The sequence below is a fragment of the Oncorhynchus nerka genome, linkage group LG11, assembly GCF_034236695.1.
Source record: "Oncorhynchus nerka isolate Pitt River linkage group LG11, Oner_Uvic_2.0, whole genome shotgun sequence".
Lineage (NCBI taxonomy): Eukaryota > Metazoa > Chordata > Actinopteri > Salmoniformes > Salmonidae > Oncorhynchus > Oncorhynchus nerka.
Genome location: NC_088406.1, coordinates 10,493,318 through 10,518,419, shown reverse-complemented (window position 1 = coordinate 10,518,419; position 25,102 = coordinate 10,493,318).

Below are 25,102 nucleotides of genomic sequence, written 5' to 3'. Positions count from 1 at the left end.
AGGTATGGAGCTGTGAATACTCTAAACAGACAGACAGACTGGTATGGAGCTGTGCAAACTCTAAACAGACAGACAGACAGGTATGGGGCTGTGAATACTCTAAACAGACAGGTATGGAGCTGTGAATACTCTAAACAGACAGACAGGTATGGAGCTGTGAATTCTCTAAACAGACAGACAGACAGACAGACAGACAGACAGACAGGTATGGAGCTGTGAAAACTCTAAACAGACAGACAGACAGACAGACAGACAGACAGACAGACAGACAGACAGACAGACAGACAGACAGACAGACAGACAGACAGACAGATATGGAGCTGTGAATACTCTAAACCGACAGACAGACAGGTATGGAGCTGTGAATACTCTAAACAGACAGGCAGACAGGTATGGAGCTGTGAATACTCTAAACAGACAGGCAGACAGGTATGGAGCTTTGAATACTCTAAACAGACAGACAGACAGACAGGTATGGAGATGTGAAAACTCTAAACAGACAGACAGACAGGTATGGAGCTGTGAATACGCTAAACAGACAGACAGACAGGTATGGAGCTGTGAATACTCTAAACAGACAGACAGACAGGTATGGAGCTGTGAATACTCTAAACAGACAGACAGACAGACAGGTATGGAGCTGTGATTACTCTAAACAGACAGACAGACAGGTATGGAGCTGTGAATACTCTAAACAGACAGACAGACAGGTATGGAGCTGTGAATACTCTAAACAGACAGACAAATAGGTATGGAGCTGTGAATACTCTAGACAGACAGACAGACAGACAGACAGACAGACAGACAGACAGACAGGTATGGAGCTGTGAAAACTCTAAACAGACAGACAGACAGGTATGGAGCTGTGAAAACTCTAAACAGACAGACAGACATGTATGGAGCTGTGAATACTCTAAACAGACAGACAGACAGACAGGTATGGAGCTGTGATTACTCTAAACAGACAGACATACAGGTATGGAGCTGTGAATACTCTAAACAGACAGACAGACAGGTATGGAGCTGTGAAAACTCTAAACAGACAGACAGACATGTATGGAGCTGTGAATACTCTAAACAGACAGCCAGACAGACAGACAGACAGGTATGGAGCTGTGAATACTCTAAACAGACAGACAGACAGACAGGTATGGAGCTGTGAATACTCTAAACAGACAGACAAATAGGTATGGAGCTGTGAATACTCTAGACAGACAGACAGACAGACAGACAGACAGACAGACAGACATACAGACAGACAGACAGACAGACAGACAGACAGACAGACAGACAGACAGACAGACAGACAGACAGACAGACAGACAGACAGGTATGGAGCTGTGAATACTCTAAACAGACAGACAGACAGGTATGGAGCTGTGAAAACTCTAAACAGACAGACAGACAGGTATGGAGCTGTGAAAACTCTAAACAGACAGACAGACAGACAGGTATGGAGCTGTGAAAACTCTAAACAGACAGACAGACAGGTATTGAGTTGTGATAACTCTAAACAGACAGACAGACAGGTATGGAGCTGTGAATACTCTAAACAGACAGACAGACAGGTATGGAGCTGTGATTACTCTAAACAGACAGACAGACAGGTATGGAGCTGTGAATACTCTAAACAGACAGACAGACAGGTATGGAGCTGTGAAAACTCTAAACAGACAGACAGACATGTATGGAGCTGTGAATACTCTAAACAGACAGCCAGACAGACAGACAGACAGACAGGTATGGAGCTGTGAATACTCTAAACAGACAGACAGACAGACAGGTATGGAGCTGTGAATACTCTAAACAGACAGACAAATAGGTATGGAGCTGTGAATACTCTAGACAGACAGACAGACAGACAGACAGACAGGTATGGAGCTGTGAAAACTCTAAACAGACAGACAGACAGGTATGGAGCTGTGAAAACTCTAAACAGACAGACAGACATGTATGGAGCTGTGAAAACTCTAAACAGACAGACAGACAGGAATGGAGCTGTGAAAACTCTAGACAGACAGACAGACAGACAGGTATGGAGCTGTGAATACTTTAAACAGACAGACAGACAGACAGACAGACAGACAGACAGACAGGTATGGAGCTGTGAAAACTCTAAACAGACAGACAGACAGGCATGGAGCTGTGAAAACTCTAAACAGACAGACAGACAGACAGGTATGGAACTGTGAAAACTCTAAACAGACAGACAGACAGGTATGGAGCTGTGAATACTCTAAACAGACAGACAGACTGGTATGGAGCTGTGCAAACTCTAAACAGACAGACAGACAGGTATGGAGCTGTGAATACTCTAAACAGACAGACAGACAGGTATGGAGCTGTGAATACTCTAAACAGACAGACAGGTATGGAGCTGTGAAAACTCTAAACAGACAGACAGACAGGTATGGAGCTGTGAAAACTCTAAACAGACAGACAGACATGTATGGAGCTGTGAATACTCTAAACAGACAGCCAGACAGACAGACAGACAGGTATGGAGCTGTGAATACTCTAAACAGACAGACAGACAGACAGGTATGGAGCTGTGAATACTCTAAACAGACAGACAAATAGGTATGGAGCTGTGAATACTCTAGACAGACAGACAGACAGACAGACAGACAGACATACAGACAGACAGACAGACATACAGACAGACAGACAGACAGACAGACAGACAGACAGACAGACAGACAGACAGACAGACAGGTATGGAGCTGTGAATACTCTAAACAGACAGACAGACAGGTATGGAGCTGTGAAAACTCTAAACAGACAGACAGACAGGTATGGAGCTGTGAAAACTCTAAACAGACAGACAGACAGACAGGTATGGAGCTGTGAAAACTCTAAACAGACAGACAGACAGGTATTGAGTTGTGATAACTCTAAACAGACAGACAGACAGGTATGGAGCTGTGAATACTCTAAACAGACAGACAGACAGGTATGGAGCTGTGATTACTCTAAACAGACAGACAGACAGGTATGGAGCTGTGAATACTCTAAACAGACAGACAGACAGGTATGGAGCTGTGAAAACTCTAAACAGACAGACAGACATGTATGGAGCTGTGAATACTCTAAACAGACAGCCAGACAGACAGACAGACAGACAGGTATGGAGCTGTGAATACTCTAAACAGACAGACAGACAGACAGGTATGGAGCTGTGAATACTCTAAACAGACAGACAAATAGGTATGGAGCTGTGAATACTCTAGACAGACAGACAGACAGACAGACAGACAGACAGGTATGGAGCTGTGAAAACTCTAAACAGACAGACAGACAGGTATGGAGCTGTGAAAACTCTAAACAGACAGACAAACATGTATGGAGCTGTGAAAACTCTAAACAGACAGACAGACAGGAATGGAGCTGTGAAAACTCTAGACAGACAGACAGACAGACATGTATGGAGCTGTGAATACTTTAAACAGACAGACAGACAGACAGACAGACAGACAGACAGGTATGGAGCTGTGAAAACTCTAAACAGACAGACAGACAGGCATGGAGCTGTGAAAACTCTAAACAGACAGACAGACAGACAGGTATGGAACTGTGAAAACTCTAAACAGACAGACAGACAGGTATGGAGCTGTGAATACTCTAAACAGACAGACAGACTGGTATGGAGCTGTGCAAACTCTAAACAGACAGACAGACAGGTATGGAGCTGTGAATACTCTAAACAGACAGACAGACAGGTATGGAGCTGTGAATACTCTAAACAGACAGACAGGTATGGAGCTGTGAATTCTCTAAACAGACAGACAGACAGACAGACAGACAGACAGACAGACAGACAGACAGACAGACAGGTATGGAGCTGTGAAAACTCTAAACAGACAGACAGACAGACAGACAGACAGACAGACAGACAGACAGACAGACAGACAGACAGACAGACAGATATGGAGCTGTGAATACTCTAAACCGACAGACAGACAGGTATGGAGCTGTGAATACGCTAAACAGACAGACAGACAGGTATGGAGCTGTGAATACTCTAAACAGACAGCCAGACAGACAGGTATGGAGCTGTGAATACTCTAAACAGACAGACAGACAGACAGGTATGGAGCTGTGAATACTCTAAACAGACAGACAAATAGGTATGGAGCTGTGAATACTCTAGACAGACAGACAGACAGACAGACAGACAGACAGACAGACAGACAGACAGACAGACAGACAGACAGACAGGTATGGAGCTGTGAATACTCTAAACAGACAGACAGACAGGTATGGAGCTGTGAATACTCTAAACAGACAGACAGACAGGTATGGAGCTGTGAAAACTCTAAACAGACAGACAGACAGACAGGTATGGAGCTGTGAAAACTCTAAACAGACAGACAGACAGGTATTGAGTTGTGATAACTCTAAACAGACAGACAGACAGGTATGGAGCTGTGAATACTCTAAACAGACAGACAGACAGACAGGTATGGAGCTGTGATTACTCTAAACAGACAGACAGACAGGTATGGAGCTGTGAATACTCTAAACAGACAGACAGACAGGTATGGAGCTGTGAAAACTCTAAACAGACAGACAGACATGTATGGAGCTGTGAATACTCTAAACAGACAGCCAGACAGACAGACAGACAGGTATGGAGCTGTGAATACTCTAAACAGACAGACAGACAGACAGGTATGGAGCTGTGAATACTCTAAACAGACAGACAAATAGGTATGGAGCTGTGAATACTCTAGACAGACAGACAGACAGACAGACAGACAGACAGACAGACAGACAGACAGACAGGTATGGAGCTGTGAAAACTCTAAACAGACAGACAGACATGTATGGAGCTGTGAAAACTCTAAACAGACAGACAGACAGGTATGGAGCTGTGAAAACTCTAGACAGACAGACAGACAGACAGGTATGGAGCTGTGAATACTTTAAACAGACAGACAGACAGACAGACAGACAGACAGACAGACAGACAGGTATGGAGCTGTGAAAACTCTAAACAGACAGACAGACAGGTATGGAGCTGTGAATACTCTAAACAGACAGACAGACAGGTATGGAGCTGTGAATACTCTAAACAGACAGACAGGTATGGAGCTGTGAATTCTCTAAACAGACAGACAGACAGACAGACAGACAGACAGACAGACAGACAGACAGGTATGGAGCTGTGAAAACTCTAAACAGACAGACAGACAGACAGACAGACAGACAGACAGACAGACAGACAGACAGACAGACAGACAGATATGGAGCTGTGAATACTCTAAACGGACAGACAGACAGGTATGGAGCTGTGAATACGCTAAACAGACAGACAGACAGGTATGGAGCTGTGAATACTCTAAACAGACAGACAGACAGGTATGGAGCTGTGAATACTCTAAACAGACAGACAGACAGACAGGTATGGAGCTGTGATTACTCTAAACAGACAGACAGACAGGTATGGAGCTGTGAATACTCTAAACAGACAGACAGACAGGTATGGAGCTGTGAATACTCTAAACAGACAGACAAATAGGTATGGAGCTGTGAATACTCTAGACAGACAGACAGACAGACAGACAGACAGGTATGGAGCTGTGAAAACTCTAAACAGACAGACAGACAGGTATGGAGCTGTGAAAACTCTAAACAGACAGGCAGACAGGTATGGAGCTGTGAATACTCTAAACAGACAGACAGACAGACATGTATGGAGCTGTGAATACTCTAAACAGACAGGCAGACATGTATGGAGCTTTGAATACTCTAAACAGACAGACAGACAGACAGGTATGGAGATGTGAAAACTCTAAACAGACAGACAGACATGTATGGAGCTGTGAAAACTCTAAACAGACAGACAGACAGGTATGGAGCTGTGAAAACTCTAGACAGACAGACAGACAGACAGACAGGTATGGAACTGTGAATACTTTAAACAGACAGACAGACAGACAGACAGACAGACAGACAGGTATGGAGCTGTGAAAACTCTAAACAGACAGACAGACAGACAGGTATGGAGCTGTGAAAACTCTAAACAGACAGACAGACAGGTATTGAGTTGTGAAAACTCTAAACAGACAGACAGACAGGTATGGAGCTGTGAAAACTCTAAACAGACAGACAGACAGGTATGGAGCTGTGAAAACTCTAAACAGACAGACAGACAGGTATGGAGCTGTGAATACTCTAAACAGACAGACAGACTGGTATGGAGCTGTGCAAACTCTAAACAGACAGACAGACAGGTATGGAGCTGTGAATACTCTAAACAGACAGACAGACTGGTATGGAGCTGTGCAAACTCTAAACAGACAGACATACAGGTATGGAGCTGTGAATACTCTAAACAGACAGACAGACAGGTATGGAGCTGTGAATACTCTAAACAGACAGACAGGTATGGAGCTGTGAATTCTCTAAACAGACAGACAGGTATGGAGCTGTGAATACTCTAAACAGACAGACAGACAGGTATGGAGCTGTGAATACTCTAAACAGACAGACAGACAGGTATGGAGCTGTGAATACTCTAAACAGACAGACAGGTATGGAGCTGTGAATTCTCTAAACAGACAGACAGACAGACAGACAGACAAGTATGGAGCTGTGAAAACTCTAAACAGACAGACAGACAGACAGACAGACAGACAGACAGACAGATATGGAGCTGTGAATACTCTAAACCGACAGACAGATAGGTATGGAGCTGTGAATACTCTAAACAGACAGGCAGACAGGTATGGAGCTGTGAATACTCTAAACAGACAGGCAGACAGGTATGGAGCTTTGAATACTCTAAACAGACAGACAGACAGACAGGTATGGAGATGTGAAAACTCTAAACAGACAGACAGACAGGTATTGAGTTGTGATAACTCTAAACAGACAGACAGACAGGTATGGAGCTGTGAATACTCTAAACAGACAGACAGACAGGTATGGAGCTGTGATTACTCTAAACAGACAGACAGACAGGTATGGAGCTGTGAATACTCTAAACAGACAGACAGACAGGTATGGAGCTGTGAAAACTCTAAACAGACAGACAGACATGTATGGAGCTGTGAATACTCTAAACAGACAGCCAGACAGACAGACAGACAGACAGGTATGGAGCTGTGAATACTCTAAACAGACAGACAGACAGACAGGTATGGAGCTGTGAATACTCTAAACAGACAGACAAATAGGAATGGAGCTGTGAATACTCTAGACAGACAGACAGACAGACAGACAGACAGACAGGTATGGAGCTGTGAAAACTCTAAACAGACAGACAGACAGGTATGGAGCTGTGAAAACTCTAAACAGACAGACAGACATGTATGGAGCTGTGAAAACTCTAAACAGACAGACAGACAGGAATGGAGCTGTGAAAACTCTAGACAGACAGACAGACAGACAGGTATGGAGCTGTGAATACTTTAAACAGACAGACAGACAGACAGACAGACAGACAGACAGACAGACAGACAGACAGACAGACAGGTATGGAGCTGTGAAAACTCTAAACAGACAGACAGACAGGCATGGAGCTGTGAAAACTCTAAACAGACAGACAGACAGACAGGTATGGAGCTGTGAAAACTCTAAACAGACAGACAGACAGGTATGGAGCTGTGAATACTCTAAACAGACAGACAGACTGGTATGGAGCTGTGCAAACTCTAAACAGACAGACAGACAGGTATGGAGCTGTGAATACTCTAAACAGACAGACAGACAGGTATGGAGCTGTGAATACTCTAAACAGACAGACAGGTATGGAGCTGTGAATTCTCTAAACAGACAGACAGACAGACAGACAGACAGACAGACAGACAGACAGACAGACAGACAGGTATGGAGCTGTGAAAACTCTAAACAGACAGACAGACAGACAGACAGACAGACAGACAGACAGACAGACAGACAGACAGACAGACAGACAGACAGACAGACAGATATGGAGCTGTGAATACTCTAAACCGACAGACAGACAGGTATGGAGCTGTGAATACGCTAAACAGACAGACAGACAGGTATGGAGCTGTGAATACTCTAAGCAGACAGACAGACAGGTATGGAGCTGTGAAAACTCTAAACAGACAGACAGACATGTATGGAGCTGTGAATACTCTAAACAGACAGCCAGACAGACAGGTATGGAGCTGTGAATACTCTAAACAGACAGACAGACAGACAGGTATGGAGCTGTGAATACTCTAAACAGACAGACAAATAGGTATGGAGCTGTGAATACTCTAGACAGACAGACAGACAGACAGACAGACAGACAGACAGACAGACAGACAGACAGACAGACAGACAGACAGACAGACAGACAGACAGACAGGTATGGAGCTGTGAATACTCTAAACAGACAGACAGACAGGTATGGAGCTGTGAAAACTCTAAACAGACAGACAGACAGGTATGGAGCTGTGAAAACTCTAAACAGACAGACAGACAGACAGGTATGGAGCTGTGAAAACTCTAAACAGACAGACAGACAGGTATTGAGTTGTGATAACTCTAAACAGACAGACAGACAGGTATGGAGCTGTGAATACTCTAAACAGACAGACAGACAGACAGGTATGGAGCTGTGATTACTCTAAACAGACAGACAGACAGGTATGGAGATGTGAATACTCTAAACAGACAGACAGACAGGTATGGAGCTGTGAAAACTCTAAACAGACAGACAGACATGTATGGAGCTGTGAATACTCTAAACAGACAGCCAGACAGACAGACAGACAGGTATGGAGCTGTGAATACTCTAAACAGACAGACAGACAGACAGGTATGGAGCTGTGAATACTCTAAACAGACAGACAAATAGGTATGGAGCTGTGAATACTCTAGACAGACAGACAGACAGACAGACAGACAGACAGACAGGTATGGAGCTGTGAAAACTCTAAACAGACAGACAGACAGGTATGGAGCTGTGAAAACTCTAAACAGACAGACAGACATGTATGGAGCTGTGAAAACTCTAAACAGACAGACAGACAGGTATGGAGCTGTGAAAACTCTAGACAGACAGACAGACAGACAGGTATGGAGCTGTGAATACTTTAAACAGACAGACAGACAGACAGACAGACAGACAGACAGACAGACAGACAGACAGACAGGTATGGAGCTGTGAAAACTCTAAACAGACAGACAGACAGGTATGGAGCTGTGAATACTCTAAACAGACAGACAGACAGGTATGGAGCTGTGAATACTCTAAACAGACAGACAGACAGGTATGGAGCTGTGAAAACTCTAAACAGACAGACAGACAGACAGACAGACAGACAGACAGACAGGTATGGAGCTGTGAAAACTCTAAACAGACAGACAGACAGACAGACAGACAGACAGACAGACAGACAGACAGACAGACAGACAGACAGACAGACAGACAGACAGATATGGAGCTGTGAATACTCTAAACCGACAGACAGACAGGTATGGAGCTGTGAATACGCTAAACAGACAGACAGACAGGTATGGAGCTGTGAATACTCTAAACAGACAGACAGACAGGTATGGAGCTGTGAATACTCTAAACAGACAGACAGACAGACAGGTATGGAGCTGTGATTACTCTAAACAGACAGACAGACAGGTATGGAGCTGTGAATACTCTAAACAGACAGACAGACAGGTATGGAGCTGTGAATACTCTAAACAGACAGACAAATAGGTATGGAGCTGTGAATACTCTAGACAGACAGACAGACAGACAGACAGGTATGGAGCTGTGAAAACTCTAAACAGACAGACAGACAGGTATGGAGCTGTGAAAACTCTAAACAGACAGGCAGACAGGTATGGAGCTGTGAATACTCTAAACAGACAGACAGACAGACATGTATGGAGCTGTGAATACTCTAAACAGACAGGCAGACATGTATGGAGCTTTGAATACTCTAAACAGACAGACAGACAGACAGGTATGGAGATGTGAAAACTCTAAACAGACAGACAGACATGTATGGAGCTGTGAAAACTCTAAACAGACAGACAGACAGGTATGGAGCTGTGAAAACTCTAGACAGACAGACAGACAGACAGACAGACAGGTATGGAACTGTGAATACTTTAAACAGACAGACAGACAGACAGACAGACAGACAGACAGACAGTATGGAGCTGTGAAAACTCTAAACAGACAGACAGACAGACAGGTATGGAGCTGTGAAAACTCTAAACAGACAGACAGACAGGTATTGAGTTGTGAAAACTCTAAACAGACAGACAGACAGGTATGGAGCTGTGAAAACTCTAAACAGACAGACAGACAGGTATGGAGCTGTGCAAACTCTAAACAGACAGACAGACAGGTATGGAGCTGTGAATACTCTAAACAGACAGACAGACTGGTATGGAGCTGTGCAAACTCTAAACAGACAGACAGACAGACAGGTATGGAGCTGTGAATACTCTAAACAGACAGACAGACTGGTATGGAGCTGTGCAAACTCTAAACAGACAGACATACAGGTATGGAGCTGTGAATACTCTAAACAGAGAGACAGACAGGTATGGAGCTGTGAATACTCTAAACAGACAGACAGGTATGGAGCTGTGAATTCTCTAAACAGACAGACAGGTATGGAGCTGTGAATACTCTAAACAGACAGACAGACAGACAGGTATGGAGCTGTGAATACTCTAAACAGACAGACAGACAGGTATGGAGCTGTGAATACTCTAAACAGACAGACAGGTATGGAGCTGTGAATTCTCTAAACAGACAGACAGACAGACAGACAGACAGACAAGTATGGAGCTGTGAAAACTCTAAACAGACAGACAGACAGACAGACAGACAGACAGACAGACAGACAGATATGGAGCTGTGAATACTCTAAACCGACAGACAGATAGGTATGGAGCTGTGAATACTCTAAACAGACAGGCAGACAGGTATGGAGCTGTGAATACTCTAAACAGACAGGCAGACAGGTATGGAGCTTTGAATACTCTAAACAGACAGACAGACAGACAGGTATGGAGATGTGAAAACTCTAAACAGACAGACAGACAGGTATGGAGCTGTGAATACGCTAAACAGACAGACAGACAGATATGGAGCTGTGAATACTCTAAACAGACAGACAGACAGGTATGGAGCTGTGAAAACTCTAAACAGACAGACAGACAGACAGGTATGGAGCTGTGAAAACTCTAAACAGACAGACAGACAGGTATTGAGTTGTGAAAACTCTAAACAGACAGACAGACAGGTATGGAGCTGTGAAAACTCTAAACAGACAGACAGACAGGTATGGAGCTGTGAAAACTCTAAACAGACAGACAGACAGGTATGGAGCTGTGAATACTCTAAACAGACAGACAGACTGGTATGGAGCTGTGCAAACTCTAAACAGACAGACAGACAGGTATGGAGCTGTGAAAACTCTAAACAGATAGACAGACAGACAGACAGACAGGTATGGAGCTGTGAATACTCTAGACAGACAGACAGGTATGGAGCTGTGAATACTCTAAACAGACAGACAGACAGGTATGGAGCTGTGAATACTCTAAACAGACAGACAGACTGGTATGGAGTTGTGCAAACTCTAAACAGACAGACAGACAGGTATGGAGCTGTGAATACTCTAAACAGACAGAGGTATGGAGCTGTGAATACTCTAAACAGACAGACAGACAGGTATGGAGCTGTGAATACTCTAGACAGACAGATGTATGGAGCTGTGAATACTCTAAACAGACAGACAGACAGGTATGGAGCTGTGAATACTCTAAACAGACAGACAGACAGGTATGGAGCTGTGAATACTCTAAACAGACAGACAGGTATGGAGCTGTGAATTCTCTAAACAGACAGACAGACAGACAGACAGACAGACAGGTATGGAGCTGTGAATACTCTAAAACGACAGACAGACAGGTATGGAGCTGTGAATACTCTAAACAGACAGACAGACAGGTATGGAGCTGTGAATACTCTAAACAGACAGGCAGACAGGTATGGAGCTGTGAATACTCTAAACAGACAGACAGACAGGTATGGAGCTGTGAATACCCTAAACAGACAGACAGACAGACAGGTATGGAGATGTGAAAACTCTAAACAGACAGACAGACAGGTATGGAGCTGTGAATACGCTAAACGGACAGACAGACAGGTATGGAGCTGTGAATACTCTAAACAGACAGACAGACAGGTATGGAGCTGTGAATACTCTAAACAGACAGACAGCAAGGTATAGAGCTGTGAATACTCTAAACAGACAGACAAACAGGTATGGAGCTGTGAATACTCTAAACAGACAGACAGACAGAGGTATGGATCTGTGAAACCTCTAAACAGACAGACAGGTATGGAGCTGTGAATACTCTAAACAGACAGACAGGCATGGAGCTGTGACAACTCTAAACAGACAGACAGACAGACAGGTATGGAGCTGTGAATACTCTAAACAGACAGACAGGTATGGAGCTGTGAAAACTCTAAACAAACAGACAGGTTATTGAGCTGTGAATACTCTAAACAGACAGACAGACAGGTATGGAGCTGTGAATACTCTAAACAGACAGACAGGTAATTCTGCTCTGCATGCTTTATTTGGTGTTTTATGTTTTACACTGGGGATACTTTTGCAGAAATATGCATGCAGAGTCTCAATTTGGAGTTTTTCCCATTTTGTAAATTCCTGGTTGGTGAGCGGACCCCAGACCTCACAACCACGGGCAATGGGTTCTATAACTGATTCAAGTATTTTTTGCCAGATCCTAAATGGTATGTCACATTTTTTGTTCCTTTTGATGCCATAGAAGGCCCTTTTGTGGAACACCATTATTTAGGTCTTAATGAGATTTGCTGTCAGGGCCCAGGTCTGACAGAATCTGTGCAGAAGGTAATGCTGTAGGTCCTCCTTGGTTGGTGACAGAAGCACCAGATTAGCAAACAGGATACATTTGACTTCAGATTCTAGTAGTGAGGCTGGGTGCTGCATACTGTTCTAGTGCCCTCGCCAAACAGACAGACAGACAGACAGGTATGGAGCTGTGAATACTCTAAACAGACAGACAGACAGACAGACAGACAGACAGACAGACAGACAGACAGACAGACAGGTATGGAGCTGTGATTACTCTAAACAGACAGGCAGACAGGTATGGAGCTGTGAATACTCTAAACAGACAGACAGACAGGTATGGAGCTGTGAATACTCTAAACAGACAGGCAGACAGGTATGGAGCTGTGAATACTCTAAACAGACAGACAGACAGGTATGGAGCTGTGAATACCCTAAACAGACAGACAGACAGACAGGTATGGAGATGTGAAAACTCTAAACAGACAGACAGACAGGTATGGAGATGTGAAAACTCTAAACAGACAGACAGACAGGTATGGAGCTGTGAATACGCTAAACAGACAGACAGACAGGTATGGAGCTGTGAATACTCTAAACAGACAGACAGACAGGTATGGAGCTGTGAATACTCTAAACAGACAGACAGCAAGGTATAGAGCTGTGAATACTCTAAACAGACAGACAAACAGGTATGGAGCTGTGCATACTCTAAACAGACAGACAGACAGAGGTATGGATCTGTGAAACCTCTAAACAGACAGACAGGTATGGAGCTGTGAATACTCTAAACAGACAGACAGGCATGGAGCTGTGACAACTCTAAACAGACAGACAGACAGGTATGGAGCTGTGAATACTCTAAACAGACAGACAGGTATGGAGCTGTGAAAACTCTAAACAAACAGACAGGTTATTGAGCTGTGAATACTCTAAACAGACAGACAGACAGGTATGGAGCTGTGAATACTCTAAACAGACAGACAGGTAATTCTGCTCTGCATGCTTTATTTGGTGTTTTATGTTTTACACTGGGGATACTTTTGCAGAAATCTGCATGCAGAGTCTCAATTTGGAGTTTTTCCCATTTTGTAAATTCCTGGTTGGTGAGCGGACCCCAGACCTCACAACCACGGGCAATGGGTTCTATAACTGATTCAAGTATTTTTTGCCAGATCCTAAATGGTATGTCACATTTTTTGTTCCTTTTGATGCCATAGAAGGCCCTTTTGTGGAACACCATTATTTAGGTCTTAATGAGATTTGCTGTCAGGGCCCAGGTCTGACAGAATCTGTGCAGAAGGTAATGCTGTAGGTCCTCCTTGGTTGGTGACAGAAGCACCAGATTAGCAAACAGGATACATTTGACTTCAGATTCTAGTAGTGAGGCTGGGTGCTGCATACTGTTCTAGTGCCCTCGCCAAACAGACAGACAGACAGACAGGTATGGAGCTGTGAATACTCTAAACAGACAGACAGACAGACAGACAGACAGACAGACAGACAGACAGACAGACAGGTATGGAGCTGTGATTACTCTAAACAGACAGGCAGACAGGTATGGAGCTGTGAATACTCTAAACAGACAGACAGACAGGTATGGAGCTGTGAATACTCTAAACAGACAGGCAGACAGGTATGGAGCTGTGAATACTCTAAATAGACAGACAGACAGGTATGGAGCTGTGAATACCCTAAACAGACAGACAGACAGACAGGTATGGAGATGTGAAAACTCTAAACAGACAGACAGACAGGTATGGAGCTGTGAATACTCTAAACAGACAGACAGACAGGTATGGAGCTGTGATTACTCTAAACAGACAGACAGACAGGTATGGAGCTGTGAATACTCTAAACAGACAGACAGACAGGTATGGAGCTGTGAATACTCTAAACAGACAGACAGACAGACAGGCATGGAGCTGTGACAACTCTAAACAGACAGACAGACAGGTATGGAGCTGTGAAAACTCTAAACAGACAGACAGACAGGTATGGAGCTGTGAATACTCTAAACAGACAGACAGACAGACAGGTATGGAGCTGTGAATACTCTAAACAGACAGACAGCAAGGTATGGAGCTGTGAATACTCTAAACAGACAGACAGCAAGGTATAGAGCTGTGAATACTCTAAACAGACAGACAAACAGGTATGGAGCTGTGAATACTCTAAACAGACAGACAGCAAGGTATAGAGCTGTGAATACTCTAAACAGACAGACAAACAGGTATGGAGCTGTGAATACTCTAAACAGACAGACAGACAGAGGTATGGATCTGTGAAACCTCTAAACAGACAGACAGGTATGGAGCTGTGAATACTCTAAACAGACAGACAGACAGGTATGGAGCTGTGAATACTCTAAACAGACAGACAGGTATGGAGCTGTGAAAACTCTAAACAAACAGACAGGTTATTGAGCTGTGAATACTCTAAACAGACAGACAGACAGGTATGGAGCTGTGAATACTCTAAACAGACAGACAGGTAATTCTGCTCTGCATGCTTTATTTGGTGTTTTATGTTTTACACTGGGGATACTTTTGCAGAAATATGCATGCAGAGTCTCAATTTGGAGTTTTTCCCATTTTGTAAATTCCTGGTTGGTGAGCGGACCCCAGACCTCACAACCACGGGCAATGGGTTCTATAACTGATTCAAGTATTTTTTGCCAGATCCTAAATGGTATGTCACATTTTTTGTTCCTTTTGATGCCATAGAAGGCCCTTTTGTGGAACACCATTATTTAGGTCTTAATGAGATTTGCTGTCAGGGCCCAGGTCTGACAGAATCTGTGCAGAAGGTAATGCTGTAGGTCCTCCTTGGTTGGTGACAGAAGCACCAGATTAGCAAACAGGATACATTTGACTTCAGATTCTAGTAGTGAGGCTGGGTGCTGCATACTGTTCTAGTGCCCTCGCCAAACAGACAGACAGACAGACAGGTATGGAGCTGTGAATACTCTAAACAGACAGACAGACAGACAGACAGACAGACAGACAGACAGACAGACAGACAGACAGACAGGTATGGAGCTGTGATTACTCTAAACAGACAGGCAGACAGGTATGGAGCTGTGAATACTCTAAACAGACAGACAGACAGGTATGGAGCTGTGAATACTCTAAACAGACAGAGACAGGTATGGAGCTGTGAATACCCTAAACAGACAGACAGACAGACAGGTATGGAGATGTGAAAACTCTAAACAGACAGACAGACAGGTATGGAGCTGTGAATACTCTAAACAGACAGACAGACAGGTATGGAGCTGTGATTACTCTAAACAGACAGACAGACAGGTATGGAGCTGTGAATACTCTAAACAGACAGACAGACAGGTATGGAGCTGTGAATACTCTAAACAGACAGACAGACAGACAGGCATGGAGCTGTGACAACTCTAAACAGACAGACAGACAGGTATGGAGCTGTGAAAACTCTAAACAGACAGACAGACAGGTATGGAGCTGTGAATACTCTAAACAGACAGACAGACAGACAGGTATGGAGCTGTGAATACTCTAAACAGACAGACAGCAAGGTATGGAGCTGTGAATACTCTAAACAGACAGACAGCAAGGTATAGAGCTGTGAATACTCTAAACAGACAGACAAACAGGTATGGAGCTGTGAATACTCTAAACAGACAGACAGACAGAGGTATGGATCTGTGAAACCTCTAAACAGACAGACAGGTATGGAGCTGTGAATACTCTAAACAGACAGACAGGTAATTCTGCTCTGCATGCTTTATTTGGTGTTTTATGTCTTATACTGGGGATACTTTTGCAGAAATCTGCATGCAGAGTCTCAATTTGGAGTTTTTCCCATTTTGTAAATTCCTGGTTGGTGAGCGGACCCCAGACCTCACAACCACGGGCAATGGGTTCTATAACTGATTCAAGTATTTTTTGCCAGATCCTAAATGGTATGTCACATTTTTTGTTCCTTTTGATGCCATAGAAGGCCCTTTTGTGGAACACCATTATTTAGGTCTTAATGAGATTTGCTGTCAGGGCCCAGGTCTGACAGAATCTGTGCAGAAGGTAATGCTGTAGGTCCTCCTTGGTTGGTGACAGAAGCACCAGATTAGCAAACAGGATACATTTGACTTCAGATTCTAGTAGTGAGGCTGGGTGCTGCATACTGTTCTAGTGCCCTCGCCAAACAGACAGACAGACAGACAGGTATGGAGCTGTGAATACTCTAAACAGACAGACAGACAGACAGACAGACAGACAGACAGACAGGTATGGAGCTGTGATTACTCTAAACAGACAGGCAGACAGGTATGGAGCTGTGAATACTCTAAACAGACAGACAGACAGGTATGGAGCTGTGAATACTCTAAACAGACAGGCAGACAGGTATGGAGCTGTGAATACTCTAAACAGACAGACAGACAGGTATGGAGCTGTGAATACCCTAAACAGACAGACAGACAGACAGGTATGGAGATGTGAAAACTCTAAACAGACAGACAGACAGGTATGGAGCTGTGAATACTCTAAACAGACAGACAGACAGGTATGGAGCTGTGAATACTCTAAACAGACAGACAGACAGGTATGGAGCTGTGATTACTCTAAACAGACAGACAGACAGGTATGGAGCTGTGAATACTCTAAACAGACAGACAGACAGGTATGGAGCTGTGAATACTCTAAACAGACAGACAGACAGACAGGCATGGAGCTGTTACAACTCTAAACAGACAGACAGACAGGTATGGAGCTGTGAAAACTCTAAACAGACAGACAGACAGGTATGGAGCTGTGAATACTCTAAACAGACAGACAGACAGACAGGTATGGAGCTGTGAATACTCTAAACAGACAGACAGCAAGGTATGGAGCTGTGAATACTCTAAACAGACAGACAGCAAGGTATAGAGCTGTGAATACTCTAAACAGACAGACAGACAGGTATGGAGCTGTGAATACTCTAAACAGACAGACAGGTAATTCTGCTCTGCATGCTTTATTTGGTGTTTTATGTTTTACACTGGGGATACTTTTGCAGAAATCTGCATGCAGAGTCTCAATTTGGAGTTTTTCCCATTTTGTAAATTCCTGGTTGGTGAGCGGACCCCAGACCTCACAACCACGGGCAATGGGTTCTATAACTGATTCAAGTATTTTTTGCCAGATCCTAAATGGTATGTCACATTTTTTGTTCCTTTTGATGGCATAGAAGGCCTTTTTGTGGAACACCATTATTTAGGTCTTAATGAGATTTGCTGTCAGGGCCCAGGTCTGACAGAATCTGTGCAGAAGGTAATGCTGTAGGTCCTCCTTGGTTGGTGACAGAAGCACCAGATTAGCAAACAGGATACATTTGACTTCAGATTCTAGTAGTGAGGCTGGGTGCTGCATACTGTTCTAGTGCCCTCGCCAAACAGACAGACAGACAGACAGGTATGGAGCTGTGAATACTCTAAACAGACAGACAGACAGACAGACAGACAGACAGACAGACAGACAGACAGGTATGGAGCTGTGATTACTCTAAACAGACAGGCAGACAGGTATGGAGCTGTGATTACTCTAAACAGACAGACAGACAGGTATAGAGCTGTGAATACTCTAAACAGACAGACAGGTATGGAGCTGTGAATACTCTAAACAGACAGACAGGTATAGAGCTGTGAATACTCTAAACAGACAGACAGGTATGGAGCTGTGAATACTCTAAACAGACAGACAGGTATGGAGCTGTGAATACTCTAAACAGACAGACAGGTATGGAGCTGTGAATACTCTAAACAGACAGACAGGTATGGAGCTGTGAATACTCTAAACAGACAGACAGGTATGGAGCTGTGAATACTCTAAACAGACAGACAGGTTATTGAGCTGTGAATACTCTAAACAGACAGATAGACAGGTATGGAGCTATGGATACTCTAAACAGACAGACAGACAGACAGATGGACACAGAAGAGTTGAGCTTACCTACCTGTGTGTGTTTGTGTGTCTCACAGCCTGAATGGGTGTGTGTCTCTCTCCACAGTCGATTCTCCCAAGAGGAACTTATGAATCTGACACAAGCACCGCACCATAAAGTGCCTTATGGGGTTGCAGTTTCTCTCTCTCTCTCTCTCTCTCTCTCTCTCTCTCTCTCTCTCTCTCTGTCCCTCTCTCCCTCAGTTGGCACAGTGATGGGGGATGTCATCCTCCCCTGTCTGGAGAGAGATGGATAAACACTTGTTCGCTCTACACGTCACACATACACACGCACCAAATGTGTCTCAAAACGCAGGAGCAGCATCACCATGACGACCACCGTGACATAGGTTACTATAGCAACACATTTCCTCGCCCTCACTGTCTTGGTCTCTCCCTCCCCATCCCGCTTGTCCCCCCTCCTGTTAGTCTCTCTCCGTCTCTCTCAATCCCTCTCTCTCTCTTCATCCCTTCTGTTAGTCTCTCTCCCTCCCTCCTGTTAGTCTCTCTTTCCCTCCCTTCTGTTAGTCTCTCTCCCTCCCTCCTGTTAGTCTCTCCCTCCCTCCTGTTAGTATCTCTCTTTCCCTCCCTCCTGTTAGTCTCTCTCTCTCTCCCTGTTTTAGTCTCTCTCTCCCTCTCTCCTGTTAGTCTCTCTCTCCCTAACTCCTGTTAGTCTCTCTCTCTCTCCCTGTTTTAGTCTCTCTCTCCCTCCCTCCTGTTAGTCTCTCTCTCTCTCCCTGTTTTTATTCTTAACCGCACACTTGTTGTTTGTGCATGGATTTTATAATGTTGTGTGTTTTTACCCCAACACCAATTTCCATCAATTTGTATAGCAGGCCCACAAACAAAATAGGGTCAAAAGCTTTTTTGAAATCAACAAAGCATGCCTTTGTTTTGTTTTGTTTGTTTTTCAATTAGGGTTTGCAGGGTGAATATGCGGTCTGTCGTACAGTAACTTGTTAGAGAGCTAGTTTGACATTTGCTCTGTACATTGTTTCTGTTGACGAAATGTACGAGTCTGCTTTTTATGATAATGTAGAGGATTTTCCCAATGTTGCTGTTAACACATATCCCACGGTAGTTATTGGGGTCAAATTTGTCTCCACTTTTGTGGATTGGGGTGATCAGTCCTTGGTTCCAAATATTAGTGAAGATGCCAGTGCTGAGGATGATGTTAAAGAGTTTTAGTATAGCCAATTGGAATTTGTGGTCTGTATATTTGATCATTTCATTTAGGAAACCATCAACCCTACAGGTCGTTTTGGGTTGGAGGGATTGAATTTTGACCTGTAGAGCTTTCAGGTAGTCTTTAAAAGTTGATTTTAAGATTTTTACTTGATCATGTATATGTTTTTGCTGTGTGTTCTTTCTTATAGAGCCAAAAAAGATTGCACTTGTGGTTTATTCATACGTCTCCGTTTCAGATAGGTAACTCTTCGTGTTGTTGTTTGTTTCCAGTTTTCCAATTTTCCCAGAAGTGGTTAGAGTCTATGGATTATTCAATTAGATTGAGGAGTTTAAGGACGTGCTGTTCCTTCTTTCTCCGTCATGTATTTCTATAGTGTTTTAGTGAGTCACCATAGTGAAAGCATAGGCTTAGTTTTTATAGGTCTCAATATTTTTGGTTGGACAGGTTTCTCAGTTTCTTTCATTCTTTTTTAAATCCTTCATCAAACCATTTGTAATTGTTCTTAATTTTCTTAGGTTGCATGCTTGACATTTTTTGATTTGATAGGGAAGCTGAGAGGTCAAATGTCATGTCTAGGTTTTCTACTGCCAAATATACACCTTTGCTTTTGCAGTGAAACATTTTGTCCAGGAAATTGTCTAGAAGGGATTGAATTTGTTATTGCATAAATGTTTTTTGGTAGATTTCCAAACTGCTTTCCTTCCATCTATGGCATTTCTTAATATTATTCAGTTCCTTTGGCTTTGATGCCTCATGACTGAGCATAGCTCTGTTGAAGTATAGTGTTATTTTGCTGTGATCTGATGGGGTGTCAGTGGACTGAACGCTCTAAGAGTCTCTGGGTTGAGGTCAATTATAAAGAAATCTATAGTACTACTTCCAAGAGATGAGCTATAGGTGCACCTTCCATAGGAGTCTCCTTGAAGCTTACCATTGACCATTGAGCTTGACATAACCAGCGTCCGACAGAGCTACAGGAATTGTGACCCGTTTTTGTGGGTTATGTTGTAGTAGTTGTGTCCAGGGGGGGCTTATGGGGGAGGGAATGCTGTCACCTCCAGGTAGGTGTTTGTCCCGTTGTGTGCTGAGAGTGTCGGTTCTTGTCCAGTTCTGGCATTTACGTCGCAACAGACTAGTACAGACTAGTACATGTCCCTGGGCCTGGAATTGGTTTATATCCCCCTCCACGACGGAGAAGATGTCATCGTTAAAGTATGGGGATTCTATTTGGTGTATATAGGTAACACACATCAGGACATTTTTCTCTGTTGAGATAATTTCCGTATTCATTTCTAGCCTGATGTAAAATGTTCCTGTTTTGAATAATTTAATAGAGTGGGTTAGAGTGCTCTATTCCAAATTAGCATACCCCCGAGTCTCTTCCCTGCATCACTCCTGGTAGTTTGGTAGATGAGACTACCAGCTCTCTGTAACCTAGAGGGCAACCAGTGGGTCCATCTCATCTATACCATGTTTATTGTACTATGACAATGTCTGTATTTCCAGATGATCTCAGACCTTGTACATTCCAGGATGAGACAGTACAAGCTTTGTGTTCCATATCGTCTAGTGTCGTTTTTGTATGGTTTAGGCCCGGACCATCACAGTAGGTCTGAGCAGAGCATGTTGAGCATTTGATTCAAATCAAATCAAATTGTATTAGTCACATGCGCCGAATACAACAGTGAAATGCTTACTTACAGGCCCTAACCAACAGTGCAGTTTCAACAAAATACGGATACGAATAAGAGATAAAAGTAACAAGTAATTAAAGAGCAGCAGTAAAAAATAACAATATATACAGGGGAGTGCCGATACAGAGTCAATGTGCAGGGCCACCGGTTATTTGTGGTAGTATGTACATGTAGGTAGAGTTATTAAAGTGACTATGCATAGATGACGACAGAGAATGGCAGTGGGGGGGGGGGGGGGGGGATTAATGCAAAAAGTCTGGGTAGCCTTTTGACTAGATGTTCAGGAGTCTTATGGCTTGGGGGTAGAAGCTGTTTAGAAGCCTCTTGGACCTAGACGTGGCTCTCCGGTACTACTTACTGTTTAGAAGCCTCTTGGACCTAGACGTGGCTCTCCGGTACTACTTACTGTTTAGAAGCCTCTTGGACCTACTACTTACTGACCTCTTGGACCTAGACGTGGCTCTCCGGTACTACTTACTGTTTAGAAGCCTCTTGGACCTAGACGTGGCTCTCCGGTACTACTTACTGTTTAGAAGCCTCTTGGACCTAGACGTGGCTCTCCGGTACTACTTACAGTTTAGAAGCCTCTTGGACCTAGACGTGGCCCTCCGGTACTACTTACCGTTTAGAAGCCTCTTGGACCTAGACGTGGCTCTCCGGTACTACTTACTGTTTAGAAGCCTCTTGGACCTAGACGAGGCTCTCCGGTACTACTTACTGTTTAGAAGCCTCTTGGACCTAGACGTGGCTCTCCGGTACTACTTACAGTGCGGTAGCAGAGAGAACAGTCTATGACTAGGGTGGCTGGAGTCTGACCATTTTTAGGCCCTTCCTCTGACATCTCCTGGTATAGAGGTCCTGGATGGCAGGAAGCTTAGCGCCAGTGATGTACTGGGCCGTTCCGACTACCCTCTGTAGTGCCTTGCGGTCGGAGGCAGAGCAGTTGCCATACCAGGCATTGATGCAACCAGTCAGGATGCTCTTGATGGTCTCCTGAGGGGGAATAGGTTTTGTTATGCCAGCTTCACGACTGTCTTTGGTGTTCATGGACCATGTTAGTTTGTTGGTGATGTGGACACCAAGGAAATTGAAGCTCTCAAACTGCTCCATTGCAGCCCAGTCGATGAGAATGGAGGCATGCTCGGTCCTCTTTTTCCTGTAGTCCACAATCATCTTGATCACGTTGAGGGAGAGGTTGTTGTCCTGGCACCACACGGCCAGGTCTCTGACCTCCTCCCTATAGGCTGTCAGGTTGTTGTCGGTGATCAGGCCTACCACTGTTGTGTCATCGGCAAATGTAACGATGGTGTTGGGGTCGTGCCTGGCCGTGCACTCATGTGTGAACAGGGAGTACAGGAGGGGGCTGAGCACGCACCCCTGAGGGGCCCCTGTGTTGAGGATTAGCGTGGCGGATGTGTTGTTACATACCCTTACCACCTGGGGGTGGCCCGTCGCGAAGTCCAGGATTAAGTTGCAGAGGGAGGTGTTTAGTCCCAGGGTCCTTAGCTTATTGACGAGCTTTGAGGCCACTATGGTGTTGAACCCTGACCTGTAGTCAAGGAACAGCATTCTCACATAGGTGTTCCTCTTGTCCAGGTGGGAGAGGGGCAGTGTGGAGTGGAATAGAGATTGCATCATCTGTGGATCTGTTGGGGCGGTAGGCAAATTAGAGTGGGTCTAGTGTTTCTGGGATGATGGTGTTAATGTGAGCCATGATGGTGTTAATGTGAGCCATGATGGTGTTAATGTGAGCCAGACTTTCAAAACACTTAATGGCTACAGATGTGAGTGCTACGGGTCAGTAGTCACTTAGGCAGGTTACATTAGTGTTCTTGGTCACAGGCACTATTTAAAACATGTTGGTATTACAGACTCAGTCAGGGACAGGTTGAAAATGTCAGTGAGGACACTTGCTAGTTGGTCTGCGCATGCTCGCAGTACGTGTCCTGGTAATCCGTCTGGCCCTGCGGCCTTGTGAATGTTGACCTGTGTAAAGGTCTTACTCACATCGGCTGCGGAGAGCATGATCACACAGTCTTCTGGTACAGCTGGTGCTCTCATGCATGTTTCGGTGTCATTTGACTCGAAGCGAGCATAGAAGTAGTTTAGCTCGTTTGGTAGGCTTGTGTCACTTGGCAGCTCTCGGCTGTGCTTCCCTTTGTAGTCTGTAATGGTTTGCAAGCCCTGCCACATCCGACGAGCATCAGAGCCGGTGTAGTATGATTTTATCTCCTGTACTGACGCTTTGCCTGCTTGATGGTCCTTCTGGAGGGCATAGAGGGATTTCTTCTAAGATTCCGGGTTAGAGACCTGCTGCTTGAATGCGGCAGCTCTAGCCTTTATCTCAGCGTGGATGCTACCTGTTCCATGTCTTCTGGTAGGTGTATGTACATACGGTCACTGTGGGGACGACGTCATCGATGCACTTATTAATGAAGCCAATGACTGATGTGGTGTACACCTCAATGCCATCAGAGATCTTTGTGGGCTATACTCAGCCTTGTCTCAGGATGGTAAGTTGGTGGTTGAAGATATCCCTCTAGTGGTGTGGGGGCTGTGCTTTGGCAAAGTGGGTGGGGTTATATCCTTCCTGTTTGGCCCTGTCCGGGGGTGTCCTCGGATGGAGCCACAGTGTCTCCTGACCCCTCCTGTCTCAGCCTCCAGTATTTATGCTGCAGTAGTTTATGTGTCGGGGGGCTGGGGTCAGTTTGTTATATCTGGAGTACTTCTCCTGTCCTATTCGGTGTCCTGTGTGAATCTAAGTGTGCGTTCTCTAATTCTCTCCTTCTCTCTTTCCTTCTCTCTCTCGGAGGACCTGAGCCCCAGGACCATGCCCCAGGACCACCTGACATGATGACTCCTTGCTGTCCCCAGTCCACCTGGCCATGCTGCTGTTCCAGTTTCAACTGACCTGAGCCCTAGGACCATGCCCCAGGACTACCTGACATGATGACTCCTTGCTGTCCCCAGTCCACCTGGCCATGCTGCTGTTCCAGTTTCAACTTCCACCTGACTGTGCTGCTGCTCCAGTTTCAACTGTTCTGCCTTATTATTATTCGACCATGCTGGTCATTTATGAACATTTGAACATCTTGGCCATGTTCTGTTATAATCTCCACCCGGCACAGCCAGAAGAGGACTGGCCACCCCACATAGCCTGGTTCCTCTCTAGGTTTCTTCCTAGGTTTTGGTCTTTCTAGGGAGTTTTTCCTAGCCACCGTGCTTCTACACCTGCATTGCTTGCTGTTTGGGGTTTTAGGCTGGGTTTCTGTACAGCACTTTGAGATATCAGATGATGTACGAAGGGCTATATAAATAAATTTGATTTGATTTGATTTGAATTTGATCAGAGGAATCCCGGAACATAGTCCAGTCTGTGCCAGCAAAACAGTCCTGTAGTTTAGCATCTGCTTCATCTGATCACTTTTTTACTGATCTAGT